At 43.6% G+C, this 25,629-nt stretch overlaps 7 non-coding genes and 5 pseudogenes across 7 annotated transcripts; all 12 read left to right on the forward strand.

Annotated features, from left to right (window-relative positions):
• The first annotated feature begins 3,032 nt into the window (after window positions 1–3,032).
• LOC120550405 lies at window positions 3,033–3,151 on the forward strand (annotated as a pseudogene).
• A 104-nt stretch (window positions 3,152–3,255) lies between these two features.
• On the forward strand, window positions 3,256–3,374 carry LOC120550296 (annotated as a pseudogene).
• Window positions 3,375–3,477: 103 nt separating this feature from the next.
• LOC120550125 lies at window positions 3,478–3,596 on the forward strand. The gene has a single exon (XR_005637601.1). It is a non-coding gene; the product is annotated as a 5S ribosomal RNA (ribosomal RNA).
• A 104-nt stretch (window positions 3,597–3,700) lies between these two features.
• Window positions 3,701–3,819, forward strand: LOC120550110. The gene has a single exon (XR_005637587.1). It is a non-coding gene; the product is annotated as a 5S ribosomal RNA (ribosomal RNA).
• Window positions 3,820–3,923: 104 nt separating this feature from the next.
• Window positions 3,924–4,042, forward strand: LOC120550120. The gene has a single exon (XR_005637597.1). It is a non-coding gene; the product is annotated as a 5S ribosomal RNA (ribosomal RNA).
• A 104-nt stretch (window positions 4,043–4,146) lies between these two features.
• Window positions 4,147–4,265, forward strand: LOC120550194. The gene has a single exon (XR_005637667.1). It is a non-coding gene; the product is annotated as a 5S ribosomal RNA (ribosomal RNA).
• An 11,278-nt stretch (window positions 4,266–15,543) lies between these two features.
• LOC120549993 lies at window positions 15,544–15,662 on the forward strand. Its single transcript, XR_005637485.1, has one exon. It is a non-coding gene; the product is annotated as a 5S ribosomal RNA (ribosomal RNA).
• A 104-nt stretch (window positions 15,663–15,766) lies between these two features.
• LOC120550275 lies at window positions 15,767–15,884 on the forward strand (annotated as a pseudogene).
• A 103-nt stretch (window positions 15,885–15,987) lies between these two features.
• LOC120550123 lies at window positions 15,988–16,106 on the forward strand. The gene has a single exon (XR_005637599.1). It is a non-coding gene; the product is annotated as a 5S ribosomal RNA (ribosomal RNA).
• Window positions 16,107–16,210: 104 nt separating this feature from the next.
• On the forward strand, window positions 16,211–16,329 carry LOC120550139. The gene has a single exon (XR_005637614.1). It is a non-coding gene; the product is annotated as a 5S ribosomal RNA (ribosomal RNA).
• A 104-nt stretch (window positions 16,330–16,433) lies between these two features.
• LOC120550321 lies at window positions 16,434–16,552 on the forward strand (annotated as a pseudogene).
• Window positions 16,553–23,394: 6,842 nt separating this feature from the next.
• Window positions 23,395–23,513, forward strand: LOC120550345 (annotated as a pseudogene).
• Window positions 23,514–25,629: the final 2,116 nt, after the last annotated feature.

The following is a 25,629-nucleotide window of genomic DNA, read 5'->3' on the forward strand; positions in this document are numbered from 1 at the left end:
GTATAAATGCAGAGGAGCTGCAATACGTAGTAGAGTACAAAACTATCTAGAGGGAGAAAAATGCACTGCTTATTTTCTAAGGATGGAGAAAAATAATCAAATGAAGACTAATATAGATGAATTAATGTCAGCAGATGGGAAGAAAATATGTGAAAAACAGGAAATAATGGAGGAAGTACATTCGTATTATACTAGATTGTTTGCAAGCGATGGAACAGATATTACAAGTGTTAATCGGGTACTATCTAGTCTAAAGAGAAGATTGGGAGAGGAGGATAGAGTGTGGTGTGATGGGGATTTCACAGAGGCAGATTTTTGAGTTGGCTATTGGTGGATTAAATGATAATAAAAGTCCGGGGGCCGATGGCTTACCGGCAGAGTTCTATACATTTTTTAAGGTTGGTTTGAAACCGTTATTATCGTATGTGTTCCAACAGATGCGGATTCTAAATAGGAAACCAGATTCTTTTTCTAATACACACACGTTTTGAGCACTTGTTTTTTACCGAGGTGGGCGATGGGGAAAATTAATGGGTTATTGGATGGGTTTTTATGGAGATCAAAGGGGGTTAGTGTTAAACATGGGGTAATGGTAAATGGTGTAAAAGGGGGAGGTTTAAAATTGGTGGATTTGGGAATTAAGAGGGATGCTTTGCGGGTGAAATTGGTGGGGAAATTTTTAGACGGTGAGTGTGGAGCGGGGTGGAAGGCGTATTTTGGGGATTTGTTGGGGGGTTTTGGTTTGAGGGGAGAGACGAATTTGTGCGTACAGCATACCGCGAATAGCCTCCGTCGCCTCCCTGGTTTTTTCAGGGAGGTGATGGAGGCTTGGGCAAAAGTGTTACCGTGTGTGAATGTAGTGTGTGAAACTAAAGAACAGGTAAATCAAATCCCATTTCTAAATAATCCGGCTTTTCTGTTTTCAAACAGGAAAATCAATAATAAATCATTACAGGACGCAAACTGCCAAACCATAACCCATATGTGCAATAAACAGGGCGAGATTGATGCGAGAGTGTTGTGTGAAAGAGTGAGAAGCAAGGGTGTGGTTGTTCGTGTGAAAGTGTTGGAGGATGTATGTGAAAAAGTGAGAGCATGTATGAAAGAGGAGTGGATGATGTTGTTGAAAGGTGCGGATGGAGTGAGTGGTAGTGTGAAAGTAGATTTTACATTAGGGATGGGGAGGAAAATAGGGAAAATCGGTCATATCAAGAGCAAAAAGTGGTACGAAATATTACTCACGAAAATCATAAAACCACCAACAGCCAATAAAAGATGGGAAGTTATTTTTAACAGGATAACGGAAAACAGGATTTGGGGAAACATTGTAGTACCATTTTCATCACCAGCGATGTTTGCTTTAGATTTTAAAATAAGACCCGGCAACAGTGCTACATCAGATAAATCACAGTATTAGTAGGGAGTGCCAAGTTTGTCAGATGAGTGAAGAAACTATTGAGCATATGTTTTTACATTGTTCTGGTTTGAGTGACTTCATGGGTAAACTAAGAATGTTACTACTTGGGAAATGTAAGATAAATTTTGTAAGTGATGAGGAATGGAATAAAGCGTTGTTTTTTGGAGTTCCAAGAACAGAAGGTATACATACGGATTTGGTGAATTTAGTCCTGTGCTTATCACGAAAGTCTCTATTCCAGCGTCGGAATCTAGCCTTTTATGAGGGAAGGCATATGGACGTTTGGGTTTTGTTTTGTTGCCAGCTTAAGGCTCATTTTCTTTTATTTTTCATGAAAGGGGTTGATTTTTTTGTTGAAGCATTCATGGGTGGGAATGATTTATTTTCTATTGAGGGAGGGAATTTATTATGTAATTTAACCTAAGTTAATTGTAAATAGTGTGGATGGGAAGAATGATTGGTGCACTAGAATTTAGATTGTTTTAGGTCACATGGTGAGAGAAGAAGGGTAAGTGGTTGTTTTGGTTTATTTTGATAGACTTTTTAGTTGGTTAAAATGGATGTGAGTGAGAATGAATGAACAGGGGTAGGGTTTTTCTATGTGGGTGGAATGAATGCTAGTTTGTTGTTTTTAGTTTGGTTGGTTGGTTTTTTGTCTTTTGGTTTTTGGTTTGTTTATATTGAGTTTATGAGTTTATGATTTTAACCTTGTATGGTTACTTTGGTTTGTTTATATTGAGTTTATGAGTTTATGATTTTAACCTTGTATGGTTACTTTGGTTTGTTTATATTGAGTTTATGAGTTTATGATTTTAACCTTGTATGGTTACTTTGGTTTGTTTATATTGAGTTTATGAGTTTATGATTTTAACCTTGTATGGTTACTTTGGTTTGGTTATATTGAGTTTATGATTTTAACCTTGTATGGTTACTTTGGTTTGGTTATATTGAGTTTATGAGTTTATGATTTTAACCTTGTATGGTTACTTTGGTTTGGTTATATTGAGTTTATGAGTTTATGATTTTAACCTTAAATGGTTATTTTGGGTTTGGTTATATTGAGTTTATGAGTTTATGATTTTAACCTTAAATGGTTACTTTTGGTTTGGTTATATTGAGTTTATGAGTTTATGATTTTAACCTTGAATGGTAACTTTGGTTTTGTTTATATTTAATTTTATGAGTAGATGAGTTTCATTTTTAAAAATGTTTTATTTGGGTTTGTTTATTTTTTTGTGTTTATGATTTTATAAGTTAATTTTATTTTAAGTTTGACATGTTTTGTGTGTTTGTGTGTATTGTGTTATTTTTCTGAATGAATGATTTATGTGTGTATTTGTGTTGAAATATTTGATTTTACCTAGTGTGTGATGTGTTGATAACATGTGAATTTTGATAATAAAAGATAAAAAAAACACGCCCGATCTCGTTTGATCTTGTAAGCTAAGCAAGGTAGGGCCGGGTCAGTACTTGGATGGGAGACTGCCTGGGAATACCCGGTGCTGTAAGCTTTTTATTCTACACTTTCAACAGCAGGGTCTCTGCTCCTTATTTATACCACAAGTGTCATTGCATTTTACCATCTATAAATAGCCTGTTTTCACCTTCTCTAGTGGCTAATGGCCATTCCACACTGAACAGGCCGGATCTCGTCTGATCTTGGAAGCTAAGCAGAGTAGGGCTGGGTCAGTACTTGGATGGGGGACTACCTGGGAATACCTGGTGCTGTAAGCTTTTTATTCCCATTGTACAACAGCAGGGGCTATGCTCCTTCTATATACCACAAGTATACTTTCATTTTACCATGTATAAATACCTTGTGTTCACCTACTCTAATGGCTTACGGCCATACCAACGTGAACACGCCCGATCTCGTTTGATCTCGGAAGCTAAGCAAGGTAGGGCCGGGTCAGTACTTGGATGGGAGACTGCCTGGTAATACCTGATGCTGTAAGCTTTTATTCTACACTTTCAACAGCAGGGTCTGTGCTCCTAATTTATACCACAAGTGTCATTGCATTTTACCATCTATAAATATCTTGTTTTCACCTGCTCTAATGGCTTACGGCCATACCACCCTGAACACGCCCAATCTCGTTTGATCTCGGAAGCTAAGCAAGGTAGGGCCAGGTCAGTACTTGGATGGGAGACTGCCTGGGAATACCCGGTGCTGTAAGCTTTTTATTCCGATTGTACAACAGCAGGGGCTATGCTCCTTCTATATACCACAAGTGTAATTGCATTTTACCATGTATAAATACCTTGTGTTCACCTACTCTAATGGCTTACGGCCATACCACCGTGAACACGCCCGATCTCGTTTGATCTCGGAAGCTAAGCAAGGAAGGGCTGGGTCAGTACTTGGATGGGAGACTGCCTGGGAATACCCGGTGCTGTAAGCTTTTTATTCTACAATTTCAACAGCAGGGTCTCTGCTCCTAATTTATACCACAAGTGTCATTGCATTTTACCATCTATAAATATCTTGTTTTCACCTGCTCTAATGGCTTACGGCCATACCACCCTGAACATGCCCGATCTCGTTTGATATCGGAAGTTAAGCAAGGTAGGGCCGGGTCAGTACTGGGATGGGAGACTGCCTGGGAATACCCGGTGCTGTAAGCTGTTTATTACCATTTTACAACAGCAGGGGCTATGCTCCTTCTATATACCACAAGTATACTTGCATTTTACCATGTATAAATACCTTGTGTTCACCTACTCTCATGGCTTACGGCCATACCACCGTAAACACGCCCGATCTCGTTTGATCTCGGAAGCTAAGCAAAGTAGGGCCGGGTCAGTACTTGGATGGGAGACTGCCTGGGAATACCCGGTGCTGTAAGCTTTTTATTCTACACTTTCAACAGCAGGGTCTCTGCTCCTAATTTATACCACAAGTGTCATTGCATTTTACCATCTATAAATATCTTGTTTTCACCTACTCTAATGGCTTACGGCCATACCACCCTGAACACGCCCCTTTTGTCAGTGAGTGTGTGTGAGTGCAGTGTGCAGTCAGACCAGGAAGTACCACAGCGTGCTCTAATTTTGTTTGTAGAGTACAGCGTTGGATCTAGTGTGGGCTTTTGGATAGAAATACGGTGCTTGTGGGACTGGGTTTACATTTTCTGTTTTGTTCCCCTTGCAGCCTAGCTGCCAGGGGGGACATTTCGCATCGTGGTTGAAGATACTTTTGGGGTTTTTTGTGTACTTAACACCATGGACCAGCGTCGGGGACGGCAGTCCAGGCTGCGGAAGAAGGAGAAAGAGAAAAGCCACAGAATGCATGATATGGAGCTACTACAAGGCATGTTAAGCGATGATGACACGGACATTTTTAGAGACACCTTTGAAATACAGGGAGTATCTGACAAGACTGGAGGGGAGGTGGATAGAATGGATCTGCCAACAATGGGACCCACACAAGTGCAGCAGACGGCAGCAAAGCTGATGAGAGACGGGATAGAGGAGGAGACTACAGGTGTGGTGGAGAAGGAGATACAAGAGACGAGGTCAGTGGAGGGTCCTACGGCAGAGAGCCAGAGGGACAGCGGTGATGACAGAGAGCGGGACCTGGCAAATGCGCAGGGGGACGGGGAGAACGAGGCGGAGAGCGAGGTGGAGATGGAGCAGTTTACTGAGGTGCGGCGGTGGAAAGGGAAGCAACAGACAAGATGGCTGACTGAGAGAACGGCTGAAAGGCAGAGAGGTAGTGTGGCATTGGGAGAGACAAGGCCGGACTTGGAGACAGAGAGGCTGATATCTAGGACAAGAGTGGCGGGGAGTGTGGCGGCACAAGGTGCGGTAGACGGGGCCTTGAGGAAGCGCATGGCGGAGAGGAGTAGAGAGGAGATGAGAGCTGGAATAGCCGAGAAAGACGCGGCACGGAAACGTCTGATCCATGAAAATACAGCTGGAAAAGCTTACGAGGAAAATTTGACGGTGAGAATTCATGCACTGTCTACTGCTGATGTGCCGGCTTTGGACATAATGAAATCAATACGCTTTCTGGCAGGAGGATTGCTAGCTTTTAGGAAGATTTCCTCTGAAGAATATGAAGTTACTTTGAGTGATGCCAGAGGAAAGGACAATCTTTTTAAAGGCCTGACAGTGAATGATGTGAGCTTTAAAGTGGCTGAACTAAACCGTAGAGAGGTGACTGTGTCTTTTCTTGGACTGCCTGCATACACCAAAGATGAGGAGATTTTGAAAAAATTGCAACTGTGGGGAGCCACGCCTGTGTCGCAGATTAAAAGGCGCTACTGGCCGGGGACGAATGTGGCCGACGGGACAAGATTCGTCAGGATCAAATTTGAGGGGCAGAAAACATCCCTGCCGTATTCGGCAAAATTTGACACGAGTGACGGACCGACATTCTACAGGGTAATACATGACAACCAACAGAGTCTGCAGAATGTGTCAGGAGCCGGGTCATGAAGTTAAAGACTGCCCCAAGTTCGTCTGTTATAAGTGCAGACGACATGGACATTATGCCAGAGACTGCCCAGACACTGTGAGTACATGTAGGATTTGTTTTAATAAGATGTCCGCTTGCATATGTAATATGAGTGAAGAGGGTTCAGATATTGATTTCATCATGGAAGAAGGAATTGGTACAGAGAATGATGAGGCTTTGGCCACAGATGAGGATGATGATGGGAGTAACGCTGGTTTGTGTGCACAAAAAAAAGGGGAGCTTGTCACTACTGTGGCGTGTGTGGGTAAAGTTGGGAAGATTGGTAGTAGTGAACATAGCATTGAAATGGCTTCAGTTAGCCTGGATGCGGGCCTACTACAAATTGCAGAAACTCCTGCGCTTCACGGACAGAGAGGTGGGGGCGGGCTGCAAGACAGCGCGCCGCCCGCTTCTCGGGAAGTGAGCTTGCGGGCGAGCTGCTTAACAATGCCTGAGAATGTAGTGCTAGAAGAGACACCTCCATCTAATGTGCCACCAAATTGGCGGAAAAAGCCTGAATCATTCTTATATGGAGCTGAGCCAGGGATCTCTGCTGTGGCAATAGGTCCCTGGCTGCAGTCAAAAAAGAGCGGAAAAAGTGGCGAAAAAAAGAGGCTGGCCAGAACGGCTAAACACTTGTTTTGAATGATGGTAGTGGACATCTTGTTTTGAAAATAATGTCTTACTTTGCTTTAATGGTGTTTTTGGCTTCTCTTAATGCCAATGGGCTTCGCACAGCGTCAAAAATGGTATCCATCATGTCAACATTAACCTGTGATATCCTATGTTTGCAAGAGACCAAGTGGGATCAGTCAAAGGCCATGGAATTGGGGAAGCTGTGGAAAGGCTCAATGTATGTGAGTAATATCAAAAACATGACATGTGGTGTTGCTATTTTGCTGGGACCCTAGCTGGCAGACAGAGCTATAGTTACACATAGAGACAGAGATGGACGCATGATTATAATTGACTGTGCTTTAGACCAGCTGGACATTAGGATCATCAATCTCCATGCACCAAATTTGGACAAAGACAGACAGCTTTTTATAAAAGATTTGGACAAATGGTGTACCTCAAACACGCTCATAGTGGGTGATTTTAATGTGGTGCAGACAATACAGGACATTTCTGTGAATAACGTTTTCAAGACGGACGTGAGCAGGAGAGAGCTCATGCATCTGATGGCAAAACATAACATGTGTGATGTCTGGAGAGCCTCCAATCCTTGTGAGCGGGAGTTCTCGAGACAACAGGTGGTAAATAATGTACTTAGACAATCCAGAATTGACTTGTGTATTGCATCAGCTTTAGTTTGCAAATTTATTGTGAAATCAAACTATGTCAGGAATTCCTGGAGTGATCACAGTACACTTTTGTGCACCCTGGAATCTCCAGGGGTACGAAGTGGGGGGGGATTGTGGTGCCTAAATGTTAGTCTCTTGAGTAATGCTTCTTTTAGGAAGATGATGGTTAAAATGTTAGAGGATGCAAATTCAGAAATGTATCTTAATGATGATATTTTACAATGGTGGGTTCAGTTGAAAAGTAGAATTAAAAAAGTCTGCATCAATTTCAGTAGAAGCCAGAGATTAAATGAGTCCAAGGTTGAAAACAATATTAGAGAAGAGTTGAGATTAGAAGCTAGTAAACTTGATAATATTGCTTTTGAGAGCACAGAAAGATATGTCTTTTTGAAATCTCAATTGGAAAAACTAGAAGAAGTGTAGAGGGGCGGCGATCAGAGCAAATGTTCGTTCTTATTTGGAGGGTGAAAGGTGTACAGCTTTTTTTCTTAGGTTGGAAAAAGGGAATCAACAAAAAATTCAAATTGAAAACTTGGCTTCTCCCACTGGGGAACTGGTTAAAAATAAGGATGAAATCACTGTAATGGTGTTTCAATATTATCAGGCCCTTTTTAGCAGTCAGCCAAATGACATCACACATGTCAACAGGGTACTGTCAGCCTTAAAAGGAAAATTAAGTGTAGAGGATAAAAAATGGTGTGACTGTGATTTTACTAATGTAGATTTTGACTTTGCAATTGACGGGCTTAATGATAATAAAAGTCCTGGTTCGGATGGCCTCGGGGCGGAATTTTATAAGACCTTTAAAGACCAACTTATTCCAATTTTAAAGCACATTTTTAAGGAAATGCAAGATTCTGAGAGAGTGCCAGAAGGCTTTGCTGGCGGAATTATAAATATATTTTTCAAAAATAAAGGGGCTAAGTCCAACTTGGACAACTATAGACCCATAAGCCTGCTAAATTTGGACTATAAAATATTGACCAAAATCATTGCAAACAAAATTAAGCATGTTATCTCTTCAGTGGTAGGAAATACACAGTCTTACAGCATACCTGGTAAGGACATCTGATTCCATACTCACGATTAAAGAAACAGTCAGGATAATGGCAGCAGGGACAGGGATATGGCTAGGGGTGGATATTGAGAAAGCCTTTGACAGAGTGGAGCACTCCTTCTTATTCCAAACTTTAAAAGCCTTGGGTTTTGGAGAAAAAGTAATAGCATGGATTACGTTGTTATACAGTAATGCGACAAGTAGAGTAAAATGCAATGGTTTTCTGACTGATTCTTTTTTAATAGAGCGCTCCATAAGGCAAGGATGTCCTTTGTCGTCCCTATTGTACAGTCTGGTGGCAGAACCTATAGCGGCAGTGTTACTGCAAGACACAAATATTAAAGGAATTGAGCTTGATAATCAGACTGTGGAAATTGAAGTATATTTAACAGAGGCAATTTCTCACGTTTAGCACACGAGTGCGTGTGTCGTTTATTTTTTGCAAGAACACAACTCCACAAGGAAAAAAGTCACTGACCAGCGTCTAACGTCATCACGCATTCAGAACATTTAAAGGGGCCGCAGTCCCTGATCAGTCATAATAACATGCAGTGAGTAAAGACAGTAAATTACTAACATGTATATGTATTACATTTATCACTGCATGTAGAACCGTATTAACAACAAGGTGCTGCGTTAATAATCAACAGTGTGTAGAACCACATTTAACAAATAAGGTGAATTATGTATGTCACATTCACTACACACGTCCCCCCAGAATTCACCATATCAGAAAATAACCAAACAGTCAACGTGGAGGTGGCCGTATTAACCGACCACAACGGGTGCGCTGCACCGGAGGCCGGGGAGGCCCCACTGTGGCCGGCTTCCCGTCGACTGCGCGGTGCGGGGCGCAGTGTTGAGAGGCCCGGAGAGGGGGCAGCGGGTGGGGACAGGGCCGAGGCCGTCCCAGCGTCGGGGGCGAGCCAGGTCGATGGGCCTGGCCACGCCGTGAGCTGGGTTAAGGCGGTCAATGAAGGGCGCTCCGCTTTACCGCCCTGTCCACCACAAAATGTTTGTCCCCTGACTCCAGAACACGGAATGGGCCCTCGTAGAGGGCGTGCGATCCCCTGTGGGCATCCTGGCGAATGAAAACATAGTCGGCCGTCTGAAGCCCGGCGGGGGGACGGTATGCTGAGGGAGGCCGTGATGGGAAGTGGGGACAGGTGCGAAAAGCGCCTTGCATTGTCCAGCAGAGTAGACCGCTGGAGTGTAGCAGACCAAGGAACCGTGGTGCCAGGGACAAAATCCCCTGGAACCGCGCGGCTGTCCATAAACAAGTTCCGCGGAAGAGGATTGAAGGTCCTCGCCGGCGCAGTCCTGATGCCCAGCATGACCCATGGGAGCTTGTCGACCCAGTTGCTGTCCTTAAGGCTGGCCGCAGGGCAGCCTTCATCGACCTGTGAAAACGTTCACAGAGCCCATTAGCCGCGCGGGGTGATATGCGGTGCGTGCGGTGGAGGTTCACTCCGAGGCTCTGTGCAACAGCGTTCCACAGCTCAGACGTGAACTGCGCGCCCACGGTCAGAGGATATGTCCGGAAGGAGTGCCGGCAGGCGAGCCAGGTGCTGATAAATGCCCGTGTCATGTCGACAGACGCCACTGATGTCAGTGGCACAGCCTCGGCCAGCGGGTGGTCCTGTCAACCATGGTTAACAGGTATGTGAACCCATGGGAGGAGGTAAGGGGACCAACCAGGTCCACATTGACATGGTCAAAGCGTCTCTCCGGAACCGGGAAAAACTCCAACGGGGCTTTAGTGTGGCGGTGTACTTTGGCCCGTTGGCACTCAACACAGGTGTTAGCCCAGGCCCTAACATCCTTCTTGAGGCCGTGCCAAACAAACTTTGCTGCAACCAGTCTCTGTGAGGCTTTCGAACCCGGGTGGGAGAGACCATGGACGGCATCAAAAACTTGTCGTCTCCATCCCGTGGGAACGAGAGGCCGAGAACTGCCTGTGGAGAACGTGCCCCCACAGGAGTGTGGCGCCGGCATCGCCAAAAACCACTTCCTCGACCTGCAGCCCCGTGAGTCGAGGTCCTCAAGCGTGTACACGTCCGGGTCCGTAGTTTGATCCGTTGCTGTGCGGGTGTAATCCAAACCAAGATGGACAGCTCCTGCCACAGCCCGCGACAGGCAGTCCGCCACGTGGTTGTCCTTACCGGCAACACGTGCTGCAAGTCCGTAGTGAACTCTGAAATGTAGGACAGATGACGTTGCTGCCGGGGCGGACCATGGCTCAGCCACCTTTGCCATAGCAAAAGTCAGCGGCTTGTGGTCCACAAAAAGCAGTGAAGTGTCGACCTTCCAGCAGGGAACGAAAGTGTCTGATGGCGAGGTAGAGACCCAGCAGCTCCCGGTCGAAAGTGCTGTACTCCGCCCGCTGGCTCGCAAAACTGACGGCTGAAGAAAGCCAGTGGCTGCCAGGCCCCGTCCACCCACTGCTCGTAGACAGCACCAACAGCGTAGTCCGAGCTCTGAGGTGATGGCGATGGAGGCCGTAGGAGAAGGATGCGCCAGCATGGAGGCGTTTGCCAGGGCTGCCTTAGTGGCAGCAAAAGCCTTGTCCCTGCTCTCAGTCCAGTCCACAGCGTGTTTGGGTTTACCTTTCAAGGCCTCGTGCAAGGGCTGCATGAGCTGAGCGGCTCGAGGGATGAAACGGTGGTAAAAATTCACCATGCCGAGGAACTCCTGCAGGGATTTGACAGTGAGCGGGCGTGGGAAATGTGTCACCGCCTCCACCTTTGATGGGAGAGGAACTGCACCGTCTTTAGTGACTCTGTGTCCTAGGAAGTCAATGGTGGAGAGACCAAACTGGCACTTGGCAGGGTTGACAATCAGCCCATGTTGGCTAAGCCGCTCAAACAGTGTGCGGAGGTGTGCCAGGTGCTGAGACGTGGACGTGCTCGCTACCAGGATGTCATCCAAGTACACAAAAAGAAAAGGCAGGTCCCGCAAAACAGAGTCCATGAGGCGTTGAAAAGATTGAGCTGCGTTTTTAAGGCCGAACGGCATGCGCAGGAACTCAAAAAGACCAAACGGCGTGATCACTGCCGTTTTGGGAACATCCAGTGGGTGTACAGGCACCTGATGATATCCCCGGACGAGGTCCACTTTGGAAAAAATCACCTTACCAGCCAGATGCGCTGAAAAATCCTTATGTGGCGACTGGGTAGCGGTCAGGCGTCGTTGCCTCATTAAGCGCCCGGTAGTCCCCACAGGGGCGCCAGCCGGCGCCAGGTTTGGGGACGAGGTGGAGGGGCGACGCCCACGGGCTGTCGGATCGGCGGATAATGCCCAGGCGTTCCATATTCGCGAACTCAGCCTTTGCCACGGCAAGCTTGGTCGGGTCGAGGCGCCGAGCACGGGCGTAGACAGGCGGACCAGCAGTGGTGAGATGGTGCTCCACACCATGCTTCACAGCAGATGCAGAGAAAGTGGGCTGAGTGAGGGTTGGGAAACCGGCAAGCAGACGGTGGAAAACATCTGAGGCTGAGAGCATGCTAGACAGTCTTATGGAGTCAGCCCCGCCGGCGTTACGTACGAAACAGAAACGTCGGCGGTCGATCAAACGGCGGTTCTTTACATCCACTAACAGCCCATGTGCACATAAAAAACGGAGCCGAGGAGGGGAATGGCAACTTTTGCTGTAACAAAGTCCCAGCCAAACCGCTGTCCTTCCGAAACACAATTCAACGTACCTTGTCCCGTATGTGCGGATGGGGCTACCATTAGCAGCTTCCATAGGGGGCCGTGGCTGCCGGTCAACATGTCCAAACGGGAAGCAGGTAGGCGCCTCCTCTGTGCTCCCGTGTCGCAGCAAAACGCCGTCCGGAGATGCTGTCACGGATGAAAAGCAGCCTGCCAACGGCCCGACGCTCATGGCCACTACTGCGCGCCCGGCTCTGCCGTTTCCCGACCGCCCGAAACTGCGCTAGCAAAACGGCATTTGTTAGCCTTGGTTCCAAACTTTGCATGGTAAAAACACAAGCCTGAAGACAGTTGGGGGCAGAAGACTGCCCGCCGGCGAAGTTGTTGCAGCAAGAAGGGTGGAGTCGTCCGGCGCCAGAGGAGCGATGTGCGCGGGAAAAAGCGCGAGCCACACAACTTCCCCTGACTCGCCAGGAAAAATTTATCAGCCTCTTCAGCCAGTTTCCGACAGTCAGTGATTGTGGTGTTGGCTAGTGCAGCTCTCACTTGGGGAAGGCAGCTGACGCAGGAAAAAAGCTGGATGAACAGAAAATCTGGTCTGTGCTCACCCAAGAGATCCAGCATACGGTCCATGAGCTCAGACGGTTTGCTGTCACCCAGTCCTTGAAGGGAGAAAAGCCTGCTGGCTCTCTCAGCGTCCGACAGTTCAAACGTTTTCAACAGGTGGGCTTTGAGCGTCGTGGTACTTCTCAGTTGCTGGAGGAGTTTTTAGAAGGCTCACCACTCTAGATGCCGTTGAATTTCGAGAGCCGGGACCAACGGTAGTAGTACTTTGTTGTGTCCGCGGTGATCTCACGCAGAGCAAACTGCGCTTCAGTTCGGGCGAACCATGCCGATGCCGACGATTCCCAGAATTCGGGGAGTTTCAGGGTAACAGCGTATGCGGTCATGATCGTTCGTGTCGTCTGGATGCGTCCAGCAGACTAACGTCGGGGTCACCAGTGTGGAAATTGAAGTATATTTAACAGAGGCAATATTTCACGTTTAGCACACGAGAGCGTGTGTCGTTTATTTTTGCAAGAACACAACTCCACAAGGAAAAAGTCACTGACCAGCGTCTAACGTCATCACGCATTCAGAACATTTAAAGGGGCCGCAGTCCCTGATCAGTCATAATAACATGCAGTGAGTAAAGACAGTAAATTACTAACATGTATATGTATTACATTTATCACTGCATGTAGAACCGTATTAACAACAAGGTGCTGCGTTAATAATCAACAGTGTGTAGAACCACATTTAACAAATAAGGTGAATTATGTATGTCACATTCACTACAAGACAACAGTCAAAATTGTGCAGTACGCAGATGATATTAATTTTTTTGCTCGCTCCTGTGGTGAGATAGATCGTTTTTTGTCCCACATGAAAGGTTATCAGCAAGCTTCAGGAGCACTGATTAATATTGGTAAATCAGAGATTACTATATTTGGTGTACATCAGGAACCCATACCTGTCTGGGGCTTTAAAATTGTCAACACTCCCAGGAAAGTGTTGGGGATTTTTGTTGGACAAGATGTGGAGGCGGCCGATACCCTCACGTGGAACTCTGTCATAAATAAAATGCAAAAAGTTTTGAATATATGGAAAATGAGAGGTTTATTGATTAAGGGGAAGGTGATTGTGGTAAATGCCTTAGTGTTTACTTTGCTAAATCATGTTTTATGCACGTGTGCGGTCCCAAATTGGGTAATAAGGAAAATTAATATGCTTGTGAATACCTTTATTTGGAGTTCGAAAGGCGTGAGCATTAGACATGGGGTGATGATCAATAAATTGTCACAAGGGGGTCTAAACTTGAGCGATCTGGTCACAAAAAGAGATGCTTTACGGGTTAAATTAGTGGGGAAGTATCTGAACGGCTCATGTTTGGCGCAGTGGAAAGCCGCTTTTGGCTTGTTCCTATCTACATTTGGCACTCGAGACAATTTTAATTTGTGCATGATAACTAATGTCAAAAACTTACCTCATATACCGGCCTTCTATGTGGAGGTCCTGAGAGCCTGGAACAATATTCTGCCGTCAATTGTTTCCTTCTGTAAAAATAAGACACATGTGTTTAACCTACCGTTTCTAAATAATCCCTCATTCGCCTTTAAAGGGAGGCTTTTGGTGAACAGGGTTATTATGGAAGCAGAATGTAATAGAATAGGAGAAATATGTAATATGAAGGGACAATTTGATGCAGCTCCTTTGTGTGCTAAGCTTAAACAGCGGGGGTTGAAATGTAGAGTAGCGACCATGGTGCTTTTATGTGAGAAAGTTCAAAATGGCTTACAGCCAGAGTGGCTTGGTCATTTGACAGATGGAAAATGTCAGCCTGATGGTGGGTTTATAGCTTTTATTTATACGAATGCTAAAAAAAAAAAAAAAAAGAAAAAAAAAAAAAAAAAAAAATATAAAAAAAAAAAAAAAAAGACATATAAAAAAACCAGTGACCAATGCAGTCTGGTGTGGTAGTTTTTCAATACTGACTGCAGATAGAATTTGGAGAAAAATGTCAGTTAAATACTCGTCTCCTGCTATGTTCCATCTGGATTTCAAACTGCGCCATAGGAGAGTTTTTTCTGGGGTGGTGTTACACCAGATAAACAAAAATATAGATAGAATGTACAAAGTATGTATGATTGAGTGTGAAACTTTAGAGCACATTTTTGTACATTGTCAAAAATTAGATACACTGCATCAGAAACTAAGAGCAGTGCTTCAAGAAAGGTGTTATTTTGTTTTTTCCAGTGATAATGAATGGTATGTGAGTTTGCTGTTTGGGGTAGTCACCTCAAATAGCAACTCGGCCCTGTTAAATTTGATTTTGTGCTTGGCCAGAAGGGTTATTTTCCTAAGAAGGAATCTGGCTTTCTATGAAGCCAAGCAGGTGTGTGTTTGGGGTTTGTTTATACGTCAGTTTAAAGCTTTATTTCATTTGTTCTTTGTACAAGGGTTTGATTTTTTTGAGGGAGCGTTTATGGGGGGGAATGATTTATTTTCGGTAAATGAGGAAGGGAGGTTAAGCATCAATATTTGAGAGCCTGGCTTTTTAACAGTGGTGCAAAGATGGGGGGTTTTCGTTTTTAAGTGGTGTTTTTTTTGGTGGGTTGGGTATATTGAGTTTTTCATTTGGGATTAGATTCCTGATGTTTTTGGTTTTTTTTCCTCCTTGTTGTTTTCTTGATTTTCAGGAGATGGTTGGTGAATTATGAAAAAGGAAACTGGAAAATTTTTGTTTTGTAGTGAAGATGATACTAGCTTACGTGCTCTGTTGAGCATTATAGCTTGTTTTTATTATTTTTTTGGACTTTTTTTCATGTTTTGTTTCCATGTTTATGTAAATAGTGGTTTGTGTATTTCTTTATTTTATGTTTTTGATAATAAAAAGAGAAAAAAAAAAAAAAAACACGCCCGATCTCGTTTGATCTCGGAAGCTAAGCGAGGTAGGGCCGGGTCAGTACTTGGATGGGGAGACTGCCTGGGAATACCCGGTGCTGTAAGCTTTTTATTCCCATTGTACAACAGCAGGGGCTATGCTCCTTCTATATACCACAAGTATACTTGCATTTTACCATGTATAAATACCTTGTGTTCACCTTCTCTAAAGGCTTACGGCCATACCACCGTGAACACCCCCGATCTCGTTTGATCTCGGAAGCTAAGCAAGGTAGGGCCGGGTCAGTACTTGGATGGGAGACTGCCTGGGAATACCCGGTGCTGTAAGCTTTTTATTCTACACTTTCAACAGCAGGGTCTCTGCTCCTAATTTATACCACAAGTGTCATTGCATTTTACCATCTATAAATATCTTGTTTTCACCTGCTCTAATGGCTTACGGCCATACCACCCTGAACATACCCGATCTCGTTTGATATCGGAAGTTAAGCAAGGTAGGCCGGGTCAGTACTCTGATGGGAGACTGCCTGGGAATACCCGGTGCTGTAAGCTGTTTATTACCATTTTACAACACAGGGGCTATGCTCATTCTATATACCACAAGTATACTTGCATTTTACCATGTATAAATACCTTGTGTTCACCTACTCTAATGGCTTACGGCCATACCACCGTGAACACGCCCGATCTCGTTTGATCTCTGAAGCTAAGCAAGGTAGGGCCGGGTCAGTACTTGGATGGGAGACTGCCTGGGAATACCCGGTGCTGTAAGCTTTTCATTCTACACTTTCAACAGCAGGGTCTCTGCTCCTAATTTATACCAGAAGTGTCATTGCATTTTACCATCTATAAATATCTTGTTTTCACCTGCTCTAATGGCTTACGGCCACACCACCCTGAACGCGCCTGATCTCGTTTGATCTCGGAAGCTAAGCAAGGTAGGGCTGGGTCAGTACTTGGATGGGAGACTGCCTGGGAATACCTGGTGCCGTAAGCTGTTTATTACCATTTTACAACAGCAGAGGCTCTGCTTCGTCTTTATACCACAAGTGTAATTGCATTTTACCATGTATAAATACCTTGTGTTCACCTACTCTATTGGCTTACGGCCATACCACCGTGAACACCCCCGATCTCGTTTGATCTCGGAAGCTAAGCAAGGTAGTGCTGGGTCAGTACTTGGATGGGAGATTGCCTGGGAATGCCCTGTGCTGTAAGCTTTTTATTCTACACTTTCAACAGCAGGGTCTCTGCTCCTAATTTATACCAGAAGTGTCATTGCATTTTACCATCTATAAATATCTTGTTTTCACCTGCTCTAATGGCTTACGGCCATACCACCCTGAACACGTGACATCAGAGGCGGAGCCAGTTCAGTGTGTGGAATTGTTTGGTGAGAGGAGGAAGGAGAGTGAGTTTGAGGAAGTAAATTTTTTGACAAACTATAGCCTGAAAAACTGTCTTTTTTCTTTCTTTTTTACATTGTTTTGCCCCCTGGCAGCAGTTGCTGCAAAGGGGGACATTTTGAGTTAGTTTAAAAAGAGTGTTTTTTTTTTGTTTAGAAGACAAGAAGTCATTGTCGACAGGTTTTTTTAAGGAAATGTCAGGACGTAGTGGAAGGTCGGCAAAGATCACAAAGGATACAGGGAGAAGTAGGAGTAGACAGAGAGATTTTGTTCTACCGGATAAATTACAGCAGACGGTGAAGACGACAGCTGAAGTGGAGCAGAGAATGGCGGAGACTGAGAGGGTGATTGTGAAGCAAGGAATGGCGGAGAAAGAAAGGGTGGAGCAGACGACGGAGACAACAGCTATTGTGACGCAACGAATGGTGGAGACAGAGAGGGTGAAGAAGACGGCGGAGATGACAGTGAAGAAGGTAATGGAGGTGCCGGAGAGTACGGTACTAATGGCGGAGAAAACGGCCACAGTGATGAGGGGAATGGCGGAGAGGGTGACGGATTTGCAGCGGCCAGCGCAAACGACAGAAGCGGTGCAGAAAACAGCAGTGACAGAGGAGGTGCGGAGGGGGAGAGAGACGGGGAGTGACGGTGCGCGTGGATTTAACCTACGTTCAGGAAAGCCTGAAAAGAGCTATGATCAGGATTTAACAGTAAGAATACAAGTCAAGTCGAACATTGAAATTCCCATTTTAGAACTGCTCACGACCATTCGTTTTTTGGCTGGAGGGCTGATGGCTTGTAGGAAGATGAACAAAAACGAATATGAAGTGACTTTGAGTAATACTACCGGGAAGCAAAGGATACTGGAAGGATTTTCAATAGGTGATGTTGAAGTTTCAGTAACTGATATAAGTGTAAATGAAGTGATGGTGTCATTCTTACAATTACCAGCGTATACGACAGACCGGGAAATATTGGATAAACTGCAGCTGTGGGGAGTTACTCCAGTGGCGAATATCCGAAGGCGTATGTGGCCGGGAACAAATGTGGCAGATGGGACGCGCCTCGTGAGAGTCAAGTTTGACGGGGTGGTCAAGTCGTTGCCATATTCTGCTAAATTTGGGACTGCGCAGGGGATGCAATTTTTTCGTGTGTTGCATGATGGACAACAAAGAGTGTGTCGATTGTGTATGGACCCGGGACATATGATGAAAGATTGTGACCAACTGTTCTGCCATCGAAGTAAGGGGCAGGGACACTATGCAAGAGACTGCAGCTTTGAGGTGAGTAGGTGTAACATATGCCATAATAAACTTGCAGAATGTATTTGTCAGTCTAGTGAGGAATCCGAAGCAGAAACAGATCATGATGACAACCACAAAGAAGACATGGAAGTCCAGTTAATATCTGGCAGTGATAATAATAACAGTGATGATGATGATGATGGGCAACAGCCTGCAAGTCAGAGCAAAATTGATGGACTAAATAGAGATAAGACTGATGCTGGTGACATACATGATATGGTGGGAAGTGAGACGGGTGTGACTATGATGAGAGCTAAGACTGAGGAGGGTCTAGCTGATAGCGCATCATGTGTTCCAGACAGCATGGATGATTTACAGTATGATACTGCAGAGGTTTTGGCTCGATGCGGAGAGGGAGGAGGGGGCGAGCTGCAACTCAGGTTGCCTCTCTTCTCCCATGATGCGGGAGGGCGTAAAAACCTAAATGCGATGGCTGAGAAACTTGTGTCCACTTGTGTAACCCCACCAAGGGTGAAAAGTAAGAATCCAGCAGAGGTCGCAAAATTTGAAGGCGAAATGGAAGATGAGATGAACTTTTTCTATCCTATAAAAACAAATTGGCAATCTCAGTGCAAAACACGAAAGAAAGGTGAGAAGAAAAGGCAGGCAAGAGGTGCTAAAACAGCATCTTGATGAATATTTTCTAGGTTCAGTTTGTAATGGCATATGTTCTACTGTTTTTCCTCATGTTGCAACTTGCATCACTTAATGTAAATGAGTTGAGGACGATTTCCAAGTTTGACTCCATTTTAAAATCTGTGACTTTTGATATTATGTGTCTACAAGAGACCAAGTGGGATGCGGCCTTTGAGGAGAGACTGAAACCTCGATGGGATGGACAAATATATGTGAGTAATAGTGAAAAGGGCAGATGTGGAGTAGCAACCTGTTTTAAAATGACAAATATCAGTGGCATTAGACTGATTCATAAAGATGATGTTGGGAGGTTGTTGGTCATGGAATGCTGTTATGAACAAATAGGGATGAGAATATTTAATGTCTATGCGTCAAATTTAGACAAGGAGAGGAAAGTTTTCTTAAGTGAGTTAAAAAAATGGTGTACAGTTAACACTGTGATTATGGGGGATTTTAACATAGTTCAGTCAAGAATGGACATGTCTATTAACAATGTTTTCAAACCTGATGTAAGTCGGAGAGAATTGTGCTCATTTATATTGGAAAATGATATGTGTGATGTGTGGAGGGCATCTAATCCTAATGGTAGGGTATTTTCTAGATGTCAAGTAGTTCAAAATGTTCTAAAACAAACGAGAATAGATTTGTTTGGCAACATCTGATTTATGCAAATATATTGTGAAGCCTGAATATACAAAAAATTCGTGGAGTGATCATAGTACCTATACGTGTATTTTAGAGAAAATTGGTCAAAAGAGAAATGGAGGAGGGTGGTGTTTTAATGCCAGTTTACTGAATGATGAACTGTTTAAAGGAATGATGGAAAAAGTGTTGAATGATGCTCAGATGGAAATACAGTTAAATGAGGATCTGTTGAAATGGTGGTTTGATTTGAAAATTAGAATAAAAAGGGAATGTATCAGATATAGTAAAGCAAAGTATGTACAGAGAAATATGGAGGAAAATCGACTCCGTCAAGATATATCTAATGAAGCAATGAAAATTGATGAAAATGTAGGAGATGTAGGGAAATATGAATTATTGAAATCAAGATTGGGAGATATAGAAGAAAAAAAATGCAGAGGGGCGGCAGTGCGAAGTAGAGTGCAGAATTTTTTAGAAGGTGAAAGATGCACTGCATATTTTTTGAGATTAGAGAAACAGAATCAACAAAAAATGAATATTGATAAGTTGATAACGACTGAAGGGCGTATTCTTACTAGTCAAAATGACATAAGAGAAGGAATTTATGAATATTATAAGCTGTTTTCAAGTACACCAAAGGATAGTTCATGTGTTAACAGGGTGTTATCCAGTCTAACGAAAAAATTAAGTGAGGATGATAGAACATGGTGTGATAGCGCTTTTACCAAGGCTGATTTTGTATTAGCAATAGGAAGTCTAAACGAAAATAAAAGTCCAGGGGTTGATAGTTTAACATCAGAGTTTTATAAAGCGTTTTCAGATCTTTTAATTCCATTATTGGAACAGGTTTTTGAGTTTATGCAGCAGTTAGAAGAAGTGCCGGCTCATTTCTCAAGTGGGGTAATAAATATTTTCTATAAGAAAAAAGGGGACATTACCAGCTTAGATAACTATAGACCAATTAGTCTATTAAATACGGATTATAAAATTCTGGCCAAAATACTAGCAAATAAAATAAAACACGTTATTTCAAATTTGGTGGGACCGACACAGGCCTATAGCATACCAGGGAGGGATATAGTAGACTCAATTATTACAGTGAAAGATATGGTGAGGACAATGGTAGCAGATCAAGGGGTATGGGTGGGAATAGATTTATCAAAGGCTTTTGATAGAGTGGAGCATTCGTTTTTATTTAGTTCAATGGAAACTTTTGGATTTGGGAATAAAATGATAGCTTGGGTTAAACGTATGTACAAAAATGCTCAAAGTAAGATAAAATGTAATGGTATGTATACAGACTGGGTGAAAGTGAAAAGGTCAATCAGGCAGGGGTGTCCTCTGTCGTCTTTGTTGTATAGTTTGGTCGCAGAGCCTTTAGCAGCAATGGTGATAGAGGACAAAAACATTAAGGGGATAGAGATAGGAGTTGAGTCTGAGGTCAAAATAGTACAATATGCGGATGATACTAACTTTTTTGCAAAGACAACTCAGGATGTTGATAGATTTCTAGCATATTTGGAAAGGTATCAAATGGCTTCGGGGGCTATGGCAAATTTGGAAAAATCTGAAATTTCGGTGTATGGGATGGATTCTTCGGTGGGGTCTAGATGGGGTTTTAAACAAGTGTCTACACCTCGTAAAGTGTTGGGGATTTATGTGGGGGAGGACGAAATAGGGGCGGATGATTTAACATGGACAGGGGTTATAAAGAAGGTACAACAACTTTTAAATATGTGGAAAATGATGGGTTTAATGATTAACGGTAAGGTGGTGGTAGTGAATGTTCTGTGTCACTCATTGGTGACACATGCTTTGGGCACATGTAGGTTATCAACATGGGTGTTAGAAAAATTAAATAATATAATTAATGACTTTTTGTGGTCATCAAAAGCGGTTAGTGTAAAACATGGGGTAATGATTAATGGGAAACAATTCGGGGGATTAGGGCTAATGGATTTGTTAAGACGGGATGCACTGAGGTTGAAAATGGTAGGGAAATTTCTAAATGAGGGGTCTATAGCTGGGTGGAAGGGTTATTTTGAGAGACTTCTGATCACTTTTGGGCAAGGAAAGGTCACAAATTTATGTATGATACATGGGGAAAAGGAACTTCTTCATCTCCCGGGTTTTTACAGGGAGGTGATAGAAGCTTGGAATAAAATTTTGCCGTGTGTAACACAGGAATGTGGGACTACAGAACAGGTACTACAACTACCGTTTTTGGGCAATCCAACCTTCCAATTTAATGGGAGGCGATTAGAAAATAAGAAAATTAGAATGGCGAAATGTATGACAATAGGAAATGTATGTGATCTTGAAGGAAATATTAATCCAAATGTTCTAGGGAACAAACTCCGGGCCAAAGGGGAGCCTGTTAGGTACAAGGATCTGAAGGTCCTTTGTAATAAAATAAGGTCATGTATTAAACAGGAATGGTTTGTATTGTTGAAAAATGTGAAGGTTATGACTAAATGTGTACCTGTGTTTTTTTCTCTGTATCGTAGTGAGAAATATGTGAGTGTATGTAGGATCAACACAAAAGAGTGGTATAGAGTTCTAAAAAAGCGAGTAGTGAAGCCACCTACGGCAAATAGAGTATGGCAGACGTTTTTCCCTGAGATTAACGACAGTCGAATATGGGGAAATATGAGAGAGAAATATGCTTCTCCGGTTTTGTTTAATTTTGACTTTAAATTACGACACAGAAGAATTTTTACTGCGGTGATTTTGCACCAGATCAATGCAAAAATAGAGAGGGTATGTAAAGTGTGTAATATAGAGGATGAGACATTGGAACATTTTTTTCTGTTTTGTCAGAATTTGGCAGATTTTATGGGAAAATTAAGAAGATTATTGGAGGTAAAATGTGGGGTAGTGGTTCATCATGAAGTGGCATGGAATAAGGTTTTTTGTTTGGGGTGGTGTATACAAATGTCAGCAACAATAATGGAGTGGTTAATTTGATTTTGTGTTTGGCTCGTAGAGCGGTGTTTCTTAGAAGGAATTTTGCCTTCTATGAAGGGAAATATGTGGATGTGTGGTTTGTATTTCTTTGTCAGTGTAAAGCCTGGTTTAAGGTTTATTTTGGGAAAGGGGTTGCATTTTTCATGGATGCATTTATGGGAGGGAATAATTTATTTTCTATTGATGGAGGAGAATTAATATTTAATTTTTGAAAAAATAATGAAGTATGTGTAGGAGGTATGAGTGTGTTACTTAAAGAAGTATTTTCTTAGGTCATAATGGTGAGAAGATGATGGGTGATAGAGGTGTTAATATTTGATTTCGGTAAAGGAATTTAGGAGTAGGAGGCAGGAGGGGATGGATGTGTGAGTAACAGTGATATGGTGTTTCTAGAAAAGAAGGAACAATGGGTGTTTTTTTGGGCTTTGATTTATGTTGGATAATGGGTGATTGTAATTGCAACTGTGATAAGAATGTATGATTTATTGTGTTGAATTGGGTTGTTTTTTTTGTTGTTTTGTTTATTTATTAGGTTTGTTTCTGTTGTTAGGAAATCTTTTTAGTTTGGATGATAATATTTCAACTTTGGTAGGTATGATTGAATGCTTTATTTGGTATTGTTTTGTTTTTAGTTTAGTATAAATGTGTTTGATTTCAACTTTTGTTGAAAGGATTGTTCATTTTTTGATTTATTTGTTATGTTTTAGTTATCCAGTTGTTTTGAATGATTTTTATTTTCAAGTTTGGTTTGAAATGATATAAAGAAGGGAAAGTTTTATTATTTTTTTTGTTTTGTTTTATTTTTATTTATGGTTTATGAGATGTTTTGTTTTTTTAATTTTATTTGATTTAGTTTCTGCTTTTTATATCTGTATTGTGATTGATTATGTGTGTATTATAAATAAAGGAAAAAAAAACACGCTTGATCTCGGAAGCTAAGCAAGGTAGGGCTGGGTCAGTACTTGGATGGGAGACTGCCTGGGAATACCCGGTGCTGTAAGCTGTTTATTACCATTTTACAACAGCAGAGGCTCTGCTTCGTCTTTATACCACAAGTGTAATTGCATTTTACCATGTATAAATACCTTGTGTTCACCTACTCTATTGGCTTACGGCCATACCACCGTGAACACCCCCGATCTGGTTTGATCTTGGAAGCTAAGCAAGGTAGTGCTGGGTCAGTACTTGGATGGGAGACTGCCTGGGAATACCCGGTGCTGTAAGCTTTTTATTCCCATTGTACAACAGCAGGGTCTCTGCTCCTAATTTATACCACCTATAAATATCTTGTTTTCACCTGCTCTAATGGCTTACGGCCATACCACCTGACCACGTGTGTGCAGAGAGAGGGAGGAGTCAGCAGCAGTGTGCAGGAGTGTGTGAGGAGAGCGGACGTGTGTGAGAAAGCAGAGTGTTAGTGAATTGTTTGATTGAGTTTTTTGGCCTGAAACACGTTTTGTTTTTGTTTTCATTTGTTTCGTTTTTGCCCCCTAGCAGCACAGGCTGCAGGGGGACACTTTTCTTTGTAGGTGTGAGTGTTTTGTGTAGAAAATCGAAAAAAAAAATAAAAAAAAAAATGGGGTGAATGGCAGGGAGAGATAAGAAAGTTTCGGTGGAGGGGATACAGAGAGACAGAAGTAGAAGTAGTTTAAGACGGGGTGAGGAGAATAAGCAGCACGAAGGAGAAGATAGGGAGTAATGGGTAATGAGTAAGAAGGAGCACATGGTGAGGCCAGCAATGGCGGAGGCACGGGTGACAGAGCAGACGGTGAGGCACACGGTGGTGGAGGCGGAGCAAAGGAGAAAGAACGTGGCAGCTGAGCCCGAGCCGGAGACGTCACGGGCGGCAACGCAAGTGGTGGAGACGGAGGGGAATGCTGTGGACACGAGAGGGCTGGACAAGATGGCGACCCGTGTGGCGGAACGGACAGGTTCGGAGGGAGGAGAACCGGAGAAAAAGAGGATGAAACCGGACGGAACGGGTGGTTTTGTCCAGCACAAAATTGTACATCGCTATCGACAAGAACTGACAGTCCGCATGAAAGTGCAGGCACAAGAAGAATTGCCAATCTTGGAGCTGTTGACTGCCGTTCGTTTCTTGGCTGGGGGTTTGCTGGCGTGCAGACAGGTCGAGAAAAATGAATATGAAGTGACTCTGACGGAGGAGAAAGGGAAGATTAATATGATGAAGGGCTTCAAGGTGGGCGATGTGGAGGTGACGGTGACGGACTTATGTGTAAACGAGGTGATGGTGTCCTTTATGAAGCTGCCAGCTTACATTAATGACAATGAAATTTTGGATAAGCTGAGGATTTGGGGGGTGACACCGACTTCGGAGATTCGGCGGCGGATGTGGCCAGGAACGAACGTGGCGGACGGGACCCGGTTCGTTAAAGTGAGATTCGAGGGAGTGGTGAAATCCCTGCCCTATTCGGCGAAGTTTTTGACGGCGCAAGGACCGCAGTTTTTTAGGGTGCTACATAATGGACAATTTAAATCATGCAGGCTGTGTTTGGACCCAGAGCACCTGATGAAGGACTGTCCGATGTTTTTCTGCTTCAAGTGTAAAGAACAAGGACACTACAGTAGAGACTGCACGACGGAGGTGGGTAGGTGCCAGGTGTGCCATAACAAACATTCAGAATGTATTTGTAATGATAGTGACAAAACGGATGATGAACAAAGTGATATTGCTGACGTTAAAGATGTGGTGAGTGATTCGGATAAGGGGAGTGTTGATGTAGTTTCTGATGTGGAGGTACAGCCAGAACGGGGAGGGGGTGGTGAAGAGACAGAGGAAGAGGAAGGGGAAGAGGAGGTTGCAGCACAAGGGGTGGTGGTGAGTAGGTCGGATGTGACCGTGCAGGAGACTGAGACTGTGAAGGGTCCGGTAGGCGGCGCATCCTTTGCTCCGGATAGTATAGATGGAATTCAGTTTAATACTGAGGAAGTTTTGGCACGAAGCAAGGAGGGAGGGAGAGGCGTGGTGAAACACAGTACGCCTACTCTCAAACAAATTGCAGGATTGCAAACAAAACAAAAATCTGAATCCGAGACGAAACAGACCGCTCTTCCCAAACCACCTGATAAACCCCGAGCTGCCTCTGTAGAAGTGGTTTTTGGGGAAGATTGTGATTTATTTGATAATATTGATCCAAGTCAGCAAGAGTTTGAAGTACCATCTTATCAAACTAAACGAAAAATTAGGATGAGAGGGCTAAGACGTACTCCACAAAATGACACATTGGATGTTTGTTGCGGCATACCTGGCACCTATCATCCTCATGTTGCAGCTGACCTCGTTAAATGTAAATGGACTGAGGAATGTGACCAAACTGAATT

The sequence above is a fragment of the Perca fluviatilis genome, chromosome 20 (assembly GCF_010015445.1).
Source record: "Perca fluviatilis chromosome 20, GENO_Pfluv_1.0, whole genome shotgun sequence".
Lineage (NCBI taxonomy): Eukaryota > Metazoa > Chordata > Actinopteri > Perciformes > Percidae > Perca > Perca fluviatilis.